Here is a 13,644-nt window from a genome sequence, read left to right as displayed (position 1 = left end):
AGAGGCAGGAAAATATGACTTATAATGAAAAGAAACAATAATCAATCAAAACTGTCCCCAAATTGATAAAATGTTAGAATGTTCAAACAAGAACAATAAAATAGTTATTGAAACTATTCCATATAACTTCTGTATAAAGCTAAGTAGAGGCCATGAAAGATATAAAAATGACCAAAATTAAATTTCTTAGAGATGAAAATTATAATATGTGAGATAAAAATGCACTAGATGGGCTTAGAAGCATATAAGACATTACAGAGAAAAAGATTACTAGACTTGAAGATATCACAATAGAAACTGCATAAAATGAAATACAAAGAAAAAAGAGAATGTAAGAAAAATGAAAAGAGTATATCACTGAGGTTATGAAGAGCACCAAACAGCATACTAAATGTGTATGTGACTGGAGGAGAGACAGAAAAAAAAAATTAAAGAAATAATGGCAGAAAATCTTCCCAAGTTAATGAAAAACCGCAAACCCAGAGATGCAAGAAACTCAATAAACCCTTAATATAAGACAAAAGAAAACCACCAAAATAAGTGTCAGATGAGCAATGGAAACAGTCTTAACTTACTTGCCACTAGGGGCATGTAAATTATAAGCACAATAAAATACCACTGCACACCTACTAGAATGGTTAAAATTAAAAAAAAAAAAAAAGACAATATTCTAAGGGTCGGTGGGGATATGGGGAAATCGGAACTCTCATACGCTGCTGATAGGAATGTAAACTAGCTCAACAGTTTGTCAAAGGTTAAATGCTTTGAAACAGATTTCTTTAAATTTCTTAAAAAGTCATACATTAACCTATCAGATGATATACTCGTTCGACTCTTAGATATTTGCCCAAGATAAATAAAAGCATATGTCCAATCATGTCATTGTAGTTTTCCTTATAATCACTAAAACCTGGGAAAAAAATGTCAATGTCCATCGGTGAGTGGAGAGATAAACACCGTGGCAGATCCAAACAGACTACTACTCACGGACTGAAGACCGTATTTGATAATTTACCATGAAATAAACATTTCATTATTTATTTATTTATTTTGAAATGAACATTTTAAAACTTTGCATTTATTGATCCTCAACCTTTCACTTTCCATTCTGCATGCATCTACACACGATCGTCTTCCATTGTTCCACATCATAATGAACTGAAGGTTGTCGACACCAGAAATCTGGAAGTTTTTGTTCATATCGTCTCCTCCTAAATCCCCCCCATATCTAACCCATTATCCAAATCACTTGATTTTACTCTCTCAATATTTTGCAGCCCTGTTTTTGTCTCCATCTTTACTAATACCACCCACAATCAGGCAGTCATTACGGATTATTACCTCCTAATATGGCTCCCTGCATAAATTCTTCTACTTTAGTTTGTTTCACATTTCAACCAAAGCTATTTTCTCAGAATGGACATCGGGTCACATTAGCCCTTCTTAATGGCCTCTCATTACTCATAGGAGACAGAACTTCTTACTCAGTTTAACCACCCAACCTAGAAAAATTTTTAGTAAAAAGAAGTTCATTTAATTGCACCAGGCCATCAGGTATAGATCAGGACTTTGCAGAGGCATCAGGAATATGCTGTCACACGATAAATAAGTCCCTTGGTTACCTGGCCCCTAATCTTTTTCTCTGGTCTCTTCCTTTTCCACCACATCCCCTCAGTCTCTCTTAGTTCCAGACACACAGTCTTTTACTGTCTCCTCAGTATATTTCCTATAGTCAGGAAGCTTGTACACATACAATTTCCTTTCTCTAGAAAACTCTCTGTCTCAACCTTTCATTTGTGAACTAGATATTTCGGAGGGTTATTTTAAGGATTCAGAGTTAATATATGTAAACCACTTAGTTCACAGCACTAAAGGTAATTGTTATTACTATCACAGCTACTATTATTACTTCTTCCTCTCTTTACTTGTATGTGTGTGTGTGTATAGAGAAAAACACTTTATTAGGTAACAGAAAAAAAAAAAAAGATGGCCTTCTACGTAATAATTACCATCCAAAAAAGAACAGAATGGGAAATAACATCTCATAAGAACACCATTTGACAACAGTAATTAGTAAGATCTGGCTTAGTAGTCACAGACTCCTTTAGTGCTTTGTTTTTGGAAAACTCTTGATCTCTCCTTCAATTCTGAATGGTGCCCTTCCTGGATAGAGTCTTCTGGGTTGCAGGTTTTTTCCCATTATTTGTTTTTTCTTTAATTTAAATTCAATTAATTAACATATAGCTATTATTAGATGGAGAGTTTAGTGATTCACCAGTTGCATATAACACCTAGAGCTCGTTCCGTCAGGTGCCCTCTTTAATGCCCATCACCCAGTTATCCCATCGCCCACCCACCTCCCTTCCAGCAGCCTTCAGTTTGTTTCCTATAGTGAAAAGTCTCTTGTGGTTTGTCTCCCTATCTGTTTTTGTCATTTTATTTACCCCCATCCCCACCCCCATGGTCCTGTTTTGTTTCTGAATTTCCACATTGGTCTGGAGAACGGTACGGAGGTTCCTCAGAAAGTGAAAAACTGAGCTACAGTATCAGCCAGCAACTGCACCTCTAGACGTTCACCCGAAGGATACAAACATAGTGATCAGAAGTGGCAGCTGCACCGCAGCAAAGTCCACCACAGCTAAGCCATGGAAGAGCCCAGATGTCCATCAGCAGATGAATGGATGCAGAAGATGTGGTATACAAAGACAATGGAATATTACTCAACCATCAAAAACAATGAAATCTTACCACCTGCAATCAGAAAATTTCCTTCCCATTCAGCACGTTGAGCAGATCCCAGCACTCCCTCTGGCTTGCCAAGTGTCTGCGGAGAGATCTGCTTCTTCCATCCTCGTGTTCATTACATCAACCCTATCTCCCATCTCAGTTATTGTATTTTTTCATTTCTGATTTTTTTTAACTCTTTTATCTCTGTGGTAAGGGCTTCCCTGATGTCCTCCATTCTTTTCTTAATCCCAGAGAGTATCCTTAGGATTGTTGCTTTAAATGCTTCGTCGGGCATGTTGCTTCTCTCTCTCTCACTTAGATCTCTGGCTAGGACTTGATTTTGTTCTTTCATTTGGCACGAGCTCCTCTGTCTTGGCATTTTGTCTAAGTCTCTGCCTTCTTCTGGGTGCAAGAAAAAAAGTCTGTTTGTTTCCCACTTTGCGAGAAATGGCTTTATGAAGAGGAAGGCATGTAGTGCCGGGGGCCTGGCACCCGAGCAAGCATCCCTGCTGTGTGCCACCCGCACGCTGCTGCTGCTGCGGTTGGCTGCTCCAGCCCTCAGGCCGGTCATGGGCAGAGGCTCCCCTGCCCGCTGTGGACAGCCTTTGGTCCCTGGCCCCATTGTGGTGAGTTTGGACTAGATGGGACCTGATGCTGCTTGTGAGATGGGGCCTACTTGTGCAAAGGGACCTGATGCTCCTGGCACCACAGCTGCAGCCCTGCAAAACTCTCTAGTCCGGGACACGGTCTGTGCTGGGGTTTGGGCTGCTCTTCCAGACAAGGGCCTTGCCCCACTGGGCCTGAGGCAGGCCTGACTGAGAAAGGGGCACGGCCCCTGGTGGCTCTGTGCTGATGCTGAGGGCAAGGAGGGGAAACCGCGCCAGCCACGGCCCCGGGGAGCGGTCTCCCAGAGTCTCTGCTTCTCTGAGAAGAACAAATCCTCTCTCTCAGGTGTGTCCCAGGCCTCTTCCAGGTCGCCGTTGCCAGGCCGCCTGCCCCCGGCCAGCTGGCCTCTCCTCCCCAGGAGCAGGGCAGTGTCCTGCGGGTCTGTCCTGGCCAAGCCGGCTGACTTCTCTGCCTCCAGGCTTTAGGGACATGATGTGGGCAGGGGCCTGATCGGTCTGCTGGGGGAGGGTCTCACGCGCTGAGCTTGAGGCCAGCTTCACCTCCAAAGACAGTCTCCCCAGAATGCAGGGAGGCTGCGTTCTGAGACGTGGGCTTCGCTGGAAGCATGGTGGCGGCCTGCTGTGGTCCAGCGCTGCCTCCTGCTGACGCATCCGTGTTTCTGCTGAGGGGTGGGGCGACAGGGCACCAGGAGGCCTGTGTGCTCCTGCAGCTCTGCCTCTCTGAGGGGTACACCCTCTCCCCAGTGTGCTGCATACAGGCACTCTTCAGGTGGCTGTTTCCACCTGGGGGTCTCCAGGGGCAGGGCAGCCAAGCCCACTGACCTTTCGAATCTCGGCTTCAAGCCCTTCTGGCTCCAAGAGCTCACGAAAGCCAGCCCCTCTCTTTCCCAGCAGATGGCGTTGAGGAAATGTTCTCCTTGTGGGTTCCCCTGTGTCTCTCGGTGTCTCTCGGTGTCTCTCTCTTGCTCCCGCCACCCTGGTTCCCCCTCCTCCACAGCAGTCCTGGCTGCTTTCTCCCCTGCACCACCTCTCTGCCCTTCCTACCCTCTTCAGTGAGGCTTCTTTTCTCCCTTTAGTTGTGGAGTTTATGTTGTCAGTCTCCAGGCAGATTTCTGGGGTATTTAGGATGATTTAATAGTTTTCTCATTGTATTCTACAGACAAGACCAGCCTGGGGACCTCCTACTTGGCTGTCATCTTAGCTCCTTAACTTGATTAACATCTACTTAGGTCCACATCATCAGTTCCTCAGAGTCTCTCCCGACCTCCATGACTATTGACATATTCATTCAACAAATATTAATTGTGTGTCTTCTGTGGGCCAGGTAGGCCCCATGCTAGGAATTGAGGATGATGGAGAGAAAACAACAACAAAATCTATCTTTTTTGAGCTGATATTTTAGTACAGGAGACAGACAGTAGATAAATAATAGGCTGTTATATAGTGATCGGTACTAGAGAAAAATAAAGGAGGGAAGAGATTAGAATACCAAAGATTTGAGGTTTCAGTTTAAAATAGGATGATCTGGGAAGAACTTACTGATAAAATCACATTTGAACCAGGATCTTAAGAAGATGAGAAAATAAGATACTCTAAGTTCCTAATGAGTAAGGGACACACAGGGCTAGAGGGAGAGAGCCGTAGGGGCCCAGGGAATGGAATCAGGCTCACAAAAATCCCAAGTGTGGAGGTGAAAGGAAACCAGAGATAAAGAAGCAAACCAGACCATCGGGTCCCAGGTGCCAGAGGTGGGGTCTTGTTATAACAGCTACTTGTTACCCACAAAGAATTACTTTACCCTGAAAAGGAAGTAAGGCATTGAAGGTATTATCACTAGTCCTTACTCAGTGGTGATATCAACAGAGGTGTTAAAAGGATTCGGGTTCCTTGGTTGGCTTTTAATAAAAGGCCAACCCTACAAGCGCCCAGGGGCAGCTCTGTCGGGACCCCCCTCACTCCTGTAACCATGTTTAATGAGCTTCTACTGCTTTACTCACTCTCCTTTGTCCACGAGACTCATTCTTTGACTCCATGAGACAAGAACCTAGCTTCCGGCTTCACTAAGAGCAGTGCAGCAGAGAGAAGAGCGGAGCAAAGGTCCCAAGGCAGGAGAATTCCTGGTATGTTCAAGGAACTTAAGGCTGATGAAGAGAAACTAGGAACAGAGGGGGATTAAAGTTAGGCAGGGAATGAGTTACTTTTGTTCTGATTTATACGGGAGGCCTTTGGGGCCGATCAGAGGGGTGACAGGATCTGATACACATTTTAAAAGATTCACTCAGGCTGCCTTGTTAGAATAGGTTGAGGGGAAAACCGCAGAAGGAAGACCAAATTACCCTCTTTTAGGCAAGGCACCATCTTCATAGCTCTTATCACAGTGACAATTTTATGTGTGTTTGTATGATTATTTGATTTCCTGTCTTTTCCACTAGACTATAAACTGTGAGGCTAAGAACTGTATATAATTCTACTCACTGTTAAATCACCAGTGCCAAACATAGATCTTAATACAGATTCATTTCTCAATAACTGTTGAACAGTTGAGTAAAAGAATGAACGTATAGGATTATGTTCCAATTTTTAATTTCTTTAACAGATTGCAAGCTTCCAGGTGATATTTAAAGCTATATTTTATACTTTTTCAATTTCTATCACAACTAGCCAATAAGTACTCAATAAATATTTACCAACTTGATTTGCTCTTCCCTAGTCAACTCTTATGTCTTCTATAATATTCTTGAAGAAAAACTTGTAGAATAACAAAAGAAAACTTCTGAAAGTCAAGATAAACTTTAAAAAGTCTAAAGAAGGAACATGAACTCTTAAGGTTTACATATTGCCAGAAACTATGAAACTCACACAAGGGAAAACCAATGATGGATTTTTTTTTTTCTTGTCTTTTGGGAAATAAGACTTGATAATAGAAGTTTATTTATAATCATAGTTGTAAAATTGCCTCTAGGAAAGCAATAATAATGGGGCAAGTTATCTTGTTTCCTTATAAATCCAATTTAAAATAAGAAAAAAACTAAACTAAAACTCGGTCATATTGTCAAAAATATACCGAGAGAACCAAAGCTACAGTCTTTACCACAAGTCTCAGTCCAGTTTACTAACACTGTAATATATAAATGTAAGCATTAATTGGCTGACTGAAATATGCAATAATGACACATTTTTGCATGTGTGCTTGGGAATACTTGATAAATTTTAAATACACAATAAATACATTATTCATTCTCTAGTGGTTCTTTGCTGGGCTGAAAGTATATAATGTCTTAAAATATCACACTCAGAAATAGTATTTAAACTGGTCCAATAATGGAGTCTTCACTATCTCTGATTACTTTTTCTTCTGTAAAGACACCTTCACTTGCAAAATTGCTGTTATGAGCTCTCTTTCACTATGTGTCAAATTCCCATTACTAAATCAAAACAGAACCTAATTTCTTTCCATGAACAATTTGTATGCAAATCATGCAAATCATGGAGTACATGCAGCATTCATATAACAGAGAAATTCCAATGACTTTGCCTCCTTTCCAGAAATATCCTTCAATATGCCATGTTTTGGTCACAATTAGTGCAGGTTTAGTAGAAGGCATTTTGTGATTCTTTCATCACTGGACAAGCAATGAAGTAGAGACCTAAAGCACAAATTTCAAATTGTTTTCATTTCCTTTAACCTATTTCTCGAGTATAAACTATGAACAACCCAAATAATTTTCCAAAGCTCTAGCAACATATAACCTATAGCTTAAGAGGCTGTGGAATGTCATTATTATCATTTAATTAAACACACTTTCTCCACCCTCAATTCTAATCAAATTAGAAAAAACAGTAAATATTATACATACATATGAATGTATAATATTCATATATATATGAATATTCAATAATGACTATATATGAATATATATGAATTTTTCCCTTTTCATCTTGCATTTAACTGTGATTTTGATAATTTTCCTGCTAAGAATATTTTCAGTAATATCTATGAAATTGTATGAGAACTAGGGCAAATACCACAACGTGCAACCTATGCAGGCACACAAGATCCCATGCTTAAAACAGCCCCATGCTTGTTTTAATGCTCTACTGTTGCTCTCTTGAAGTTATCTCTATTTTTTTTAAACAAGGGGCTCCGTATTTTGTTATTGTTGTTGAGACCTGCAAATTATATAATAAATGGTGTAAAAGAATGGTCCAATTTCATTCTTCTGCATGTGGATGTCCAATTTTCCCAGCACCATTTATCGAAGAGACTGTCCTTTTTCCAGTGGAGAGTCTTTCCTCCTTTGTCGAATATTAGTTGACCATAAACTTCAGGGTCCACTTCTGGATTCTCTATTCTGTTCCATTGATCTATGTGTCTGTTTTTGTGCCAGGACACACTGTCTTGATGACCAAGGCTTTGTAGTACAACCTGAAATCTGGCATTGTGATGCCCCCAGATATGGTTTTCTTTTTTAATATTCCCCTGGCTATTCGGGGTCTTTTCTGATTCCACACAAATCTTAAGATGATTTGTTCCAACTCTCTGAAGAAAGTCCATGGCACTTTGATAGGGATTGCATTAAATGTGTAAATTGCCCTGGGTAACATTGACATTTTCATAATATTAATTCTTCTAATCCATGAGCATGGAATAATTTTCCATCTCTTTGTTTCTTCCTCCATTTCTTTCAGAAGTGTTCTATAGTTTTTAGGGTATAGATCCTTTACCTCTTTGTTTAGGTTTATTCCTAGGTATTTTATGCTTTTGGGTGCAATTGTAAATGGGATTGACTCCTTGATTTATCTTTCTTCAGTCTCATTGTTAGTGTATAGAAATGCCACTGATTTCTGGGCATTGATTTTGTATCCTGCCACACTGCCAAATTGCTGTATGAGTTCTAGCAATCTTGGGAAATATCAGAAAGGGAGACAGAACATGAGAGACTCCTAACTCTGGGAAATGAACAAGGGGTGGTGGAAACGGAGGTGGGTGGGAGGTGGGGATGACTGAGTGAAGAGCACTGAGGGAGGCACTTGATGGGATGAGCACTGGGTGTTATGCTATATGTTGGCAAATTGAACTCCAATTAAAAAAAATAAAAAAAATAAAAAAGGCACATGAAAAAAAAGAAAAAAAATTATATAATAAATGGCTAGTCCAAGTAAATTGACTGCTCCAACCTTTAAGTAAACCAGTAATACAGAAATTTCTGAACAAGGAAGAAAGCAATAGGTGGAACTGAAAATCTTTAGATCCTAAGACAGTAGCTGAACAAATGATACAGCAACAAATAAGATAGAAACAAATGACCAAAAAACAAAAAAAGTGATACTTTCATTGTTGTATTTTTAACAAATTTTTTTGTTACTGAGTTAAAAACAAAATTTTCAGTGCTACAGAAAATAAGTCCTAATCAGACTTGATCAAGAAAACATTTATCTTGAAAAGTTTTAAAAAAGATATTTTTCTTGCTTTTCCAGTTCTTCTGTAATAGATACTTAGTATTCTAGCCTTTCACCAAGGACAGATGAAAAACAGATAGTAGAAAGTATAATTTCAAAAAAAAATTGTCTTATTGATGAGGAATCTTGGGCATAACCTTAAAAATGAGAACAAAGCCAAATGTAGAAGTGGAAATACTAAAGAATATAGAGAAACAATGGACTTTCTTCTGTCAGCTTCTCTGAGGAAGTGTTCCGTAGGTCTCTCTCTGGCTATACAGAAAATTGATTAAGAGCTCAGTTTTTGAAGTCCGCCAGTTTGGGTAAGAATTTAGACTCTGATATTTAATAGCTGTGTGATTTGGTGCAGATTGGCTCATCTCTTTGAGCCTCAGTTTCTTCAATAAAGTTATGTGATCATTAAAGTAAATGGTATAATAATAAAATAAGCAAAAGACCTGATTAAAGAAAATCCTTCATAAATATTCATTTCCTTGGCTCTCAGGTTAGAGCATCAACTCTATCAATGGGGTAGAGAGGGCAGTTTCCTACCAGATAGTGTGGGCAGTGAGATGGCGGGGGACCCGAATCATGCCTGTTTCCACATTTCAAGGCAAAGCAAGTCTGGCTCCAATGGGCAACTCATTTATTGGGGCTGAATTTATGGAGAAAGCTCAGTAGTTGGGAGTCCTTAATGCACTAATACAATCCAGCAGGCAGATTATTATTATCCCTCAAGGAAAGAGTTAACCTCAATGACGCTTTGGAAGCCAGAATTGAAGGCTTAGAAAGAAGTCTGTCAAGATGGAGATAGGGAAGGAGGAGCCTAAAAAGGAGAGACCTGAAAATTGGAACTTCAGGGCAATTTCAGACTGAGTCAGCCAGTCATTCCTCTGCAAGTACCTAATGTCCACTCTGCACCAAGCCTAGGAGACAAATGCAAATGCCTGGTCCTGGATGTAACGAATTTGTTGTCTAAAGTGAGAGACAAATAAGTATGATATCAACACAGTGAGGGAGCATGCTAGAGATAAACCTGGTGTTATGGGGCAAAGATGAGGCACTGAATTGGGGGAATGACTTTTCCAAAGAGATAATGCCTGTATTGAATATTGCTGTAGAAGGCTGTATAGGAGCTATCTAAGAGGAAGGTAAAAAAAGTTCCAAACATATAAAGGCTATAGAAATACCAGGTTCTAGGGTCCAAATACTCAGTTTCATAGGAAGAGACCAGGTGAAATGTGCCTGAGGCTATTTGAATACTATCTGCTTAGATTCAGATTAGGTAGTCCTAAAGTAGAACTGAGTTTTCTCCTCCAGAGAGCTCAGGTGGTTCAATGGGATAAGCTAGGAAGGCAGAAGCTAAGAAACTGAGGCAAAGAGAATAGGAACAATAATAGAGGAGACAGTAGCAAAGCTGGGAAATAAATAATCTCCGACTCTCATATTCATCCATTCCCCATTTTTCCTATTTGAAAGAAACTTTTAATCAGTAACCAGTGAAGTGGCCAAATATCCTGGTCTCTTCTTTTTCTAATCCTCCCATCTAGGTGATAAAGAAGACAGAAGTGGCCTGAGAAGACCATTTGATAAGGATTAGCTTGAATGCTGCCAATTAGAAAAGAGTCTTGAATATTCAGAAATTGATCTGTTATTTGAATCTGTCCTCATTACATAATTTAAATTCCTTATGTTTATTTGGATTGAAAATGTATAAGACCTCATCACCATCTTTTAGTAAACCTGCAATGGCAGGAAGACCAGTCATAAATAACCTCAGTAGGAGACACCCTGTTTCTTTTTCCTTATGTTTTATTTGTCCTTAGCTCACCTCTACCGTAAGTCCATGAACAAATTCTGTGACAGCCTTGTATCTTACATAAATGTGTCTCCCTAGATCCAAACCAGCCAATGCCATACACTGTAGGACATGTATATCTTAAGATAGGGGATCACTGAGAAGCTAGAAGGACCTCCAGCTTCTGGCCTCTTAGGCAGATGGCTACTCAAAACAAGTGAGATTGATGGTAATTTACCCTATTTTTAATAGTCTATAAAAGAGAGGTTCCACAAGTTCTCTCTGTATTTACATCTCCCTCCTGACTCCTTTTTTATGGCCATATGCTTCATAAATTAAAAAAAAATAATAAATGAATGAATAAACATATGTAAATCTCAACACAAGAAGTGTAATAATCATGTATCCCCAGAAAAGCTGTTCATCTTTTAAGAGAGCAAGGGAACAGAAAACTCATACAATCTTAATACATACAATATGAAATGGAAATCACAGAGGTTGTCAAAGGCTGTTAATTTTATAAAGTTAGAGAGGCAAAGATTCATAGTTCATCTTTCAATTACTCATGAGTAGGTCAGAATGCTATGGAATTTGTAAATTCCTTCACAACACACACCTACACAATATATATTGTATTTGTCATTTAGCAAAGACCTTAATGTAAGAAGCAGGGAATTTTCTGTGCACAACATTTCACTATTCAGAGGAGATGCTTAAACAAAGAGACCAAAATTTCATTTTCAGATCCGTGGCAAGACTCACTCCCATTTATAGGATAAAGAAATCTCAATTTTATCCAGATAACAGAATTTTCCTAATTATATTAAAAAGAATTTATTGCCCTTGATACCTTCATAAAATGTCCCCTGGGAGCTTATTATGGAATGAAGGGCTTGCATCTACTTTTGTCATGTGTTAGGTATTATATCCTATGTTAATATATTTTTAGCTATTTTCATAGAAAAACTAAGGGGTATAACATATCTACTCCTAGTTCACTGGAACCAAGGGGACTTATAATTGGACTAATGACTTTTTTATTTTTTATTTATTTTTTTTTACTGTGAAGGAAACTAATTAAGTAATAATTTAAAAAAAGAAAAAAAAATAAAAGAAAGAAACCTTCACCGTGTATGTGATAGATTTTTTCCCTGACAGCTAGAAGCCTACAACTTCTGAATTAATTTATCTAGTTATAAGAACTGAAAACTTATTAGAATAATTCAGTATAACTCCTAAATTGCTCCACATTTGTGAAAGAGGAACAATGATTAAAAGTTATGTTTTTGAATATCAAATAGCTCTAAATTTATTACTGTATAGCATAGTTCAAAGACAATGAATCTTGCACCTGGAGATTAATTACAGGAAAAAAAAAAAAAGACTTTAGCCAACAATAAACTAATCTACAATTTGAAAACTCTATCCTGAAAAGATATAATGTTTAGCAGGGGATGAAGTGATTCAAAGTTGTCCTAAAAGTTAGACCTGTTTTGTTTGTAAGTAACAATAGAAAGTACAGGAAAGTGGTAAAGACTCTACACTTGGCTACCTTTTATCCTCTAGCTAGGAGATGCCCCATCCCTGAAGCTAAGGGAATAAGATGGATCACATCACAAAATTCAAATAGGAGGCATGGCAGATATGTATGGGCTAGAAAGGAGAGTTGATTTTTCATGATGCTACATGAGTCAGCTATCTCCTTAGAAGTTACTCAGAATTAGTTTAGGGAAGGAGCATCTGGGAATGGTATCAGCAAGATGGTAGAGTAGGAGATACCAAGTTTTGTCTTCCTGCTTCCCCAACCCCCCTAATAAAATCAATAAAATCAATAAAAAACAACGAAAACCCCACAAAGCCCAAAGAGCTATCCATGAAGGAAAATAGCCCTGGAAGGGCCCAAGAGTTCAGTTAAGAACCTAGAAGCAAAGTAGGTTAAAGGCTATCGGTATCAGCCCTACAGAGAATGCCACCCTGGTCTCCAGTGTTTTTGTTTGTTTGTTTGTTTTTTTAAATATTTTTATTTATTTATTTATTTATGAGAGACACACACAGAGAGAGAGAAAGGCAGAGAGAGAAGCAGGCTCCATGAAGGGAGCCCGATGCAGGACTCAATCCCGGGACTCCAGGACCACAGCCTGGGCCTAAGGCAGGTGCTAAACCACTGAGCCACCCTGGGATCATCCGGTCTCCAGTGTTCTGCACTGCAGAGGGCTCCAGCAGCCTTTGCTCTGAGAATCTCAACAGCTTTTGAAGCTGAGGGCACCATAGACTCCCATGGCTTTCAGAGAGGGGGACCCCATAGTGTTTGCTGGTGTGGACTTCAGTGGCTGGCACCACAAAGGACATTAGCAGCTTTGGCCACCAGGGTAACCAACAGCCACTGTCACTGAAGACAGTTGGAGGGGAAGTGGGTGGGAGGATGGGGTAACTGGGTGATGGGCATTAAGGAGGGCACATGATGTGATGAGCACTGGGTATCATATGCAACTGATGAATAACTGAACTCAGCATCTGAAACTAATTATGTACTATATGTTGGCTGACTGAATTTAAATTTAGGAAAACAAAATTTTAATTAATTAATTAAAAATGGGCAGAAGAAAAAAAATGGGCAGAAGACCTTAATAAGCACCTCACCAAAGAAGATATACAGATGTAAAAAAATATGAGAAGATGCTTCATATCATATATCATATCAACAAATTGGATAAATAAATAAATTCCTAAGAATATGCAATGTATTAAGACTGAATATTGAAGAAATAGAAAATCAGAATGGACCAATAATGAAAAGAATGGAATCATAATTAAAGCCTCCCAATAAATGAAAGTCCAGGATCAGATTGCTTCACTGGTGAACTTCTATTGAATATTCAAAGAATTAATACCAACCCTTCTCAAACTCTTCCAAAAAGCAAAAGAGGGAAGATTTCTAAACTAATATTATAAGGCAAACATTACCCTGATACCAAAACAGATAAGGACATTAAAAGAAAAGAAAATTATAGCCAATATCCCAAATGAATATACATGCAAAAGTCCTCAGCAAAA

At 39.1% G+C, this 13,644-nt stretch overlaps 1 protein-coding gene across 10 annotated transcripts in view; it reads right to left on the bottom strand.

The window, feature by feature from the left end:
- TNNI3K (TNNI3 interacting kinase) overlaps positions 1-13,644 on the bottom strand; it is a 284,328-nt gene that overhangs the window by 210,547 nt on the left and 60,137 nt on the right. The window lies entirely within an intron of this gene.

The sequence above is a fragment of the Canis aureus genome, chromosome 8 (assembly GCF_053574225.1).
Source record: "Canis aureus isolate CA01 chromosome 8, VMU_Caureus_v.1.0, whole genome shotgun sequence".
Classification (NCBI taxonomy): domain Eukaryota; kingdom Metazoa; phylum Chordata; class Mammalia; order Carnivora; family Canidae; genus Canis; species Canis aureus.
This window is presented reverse-complemented; position numbering and strand designations above follow the sequence as displayed.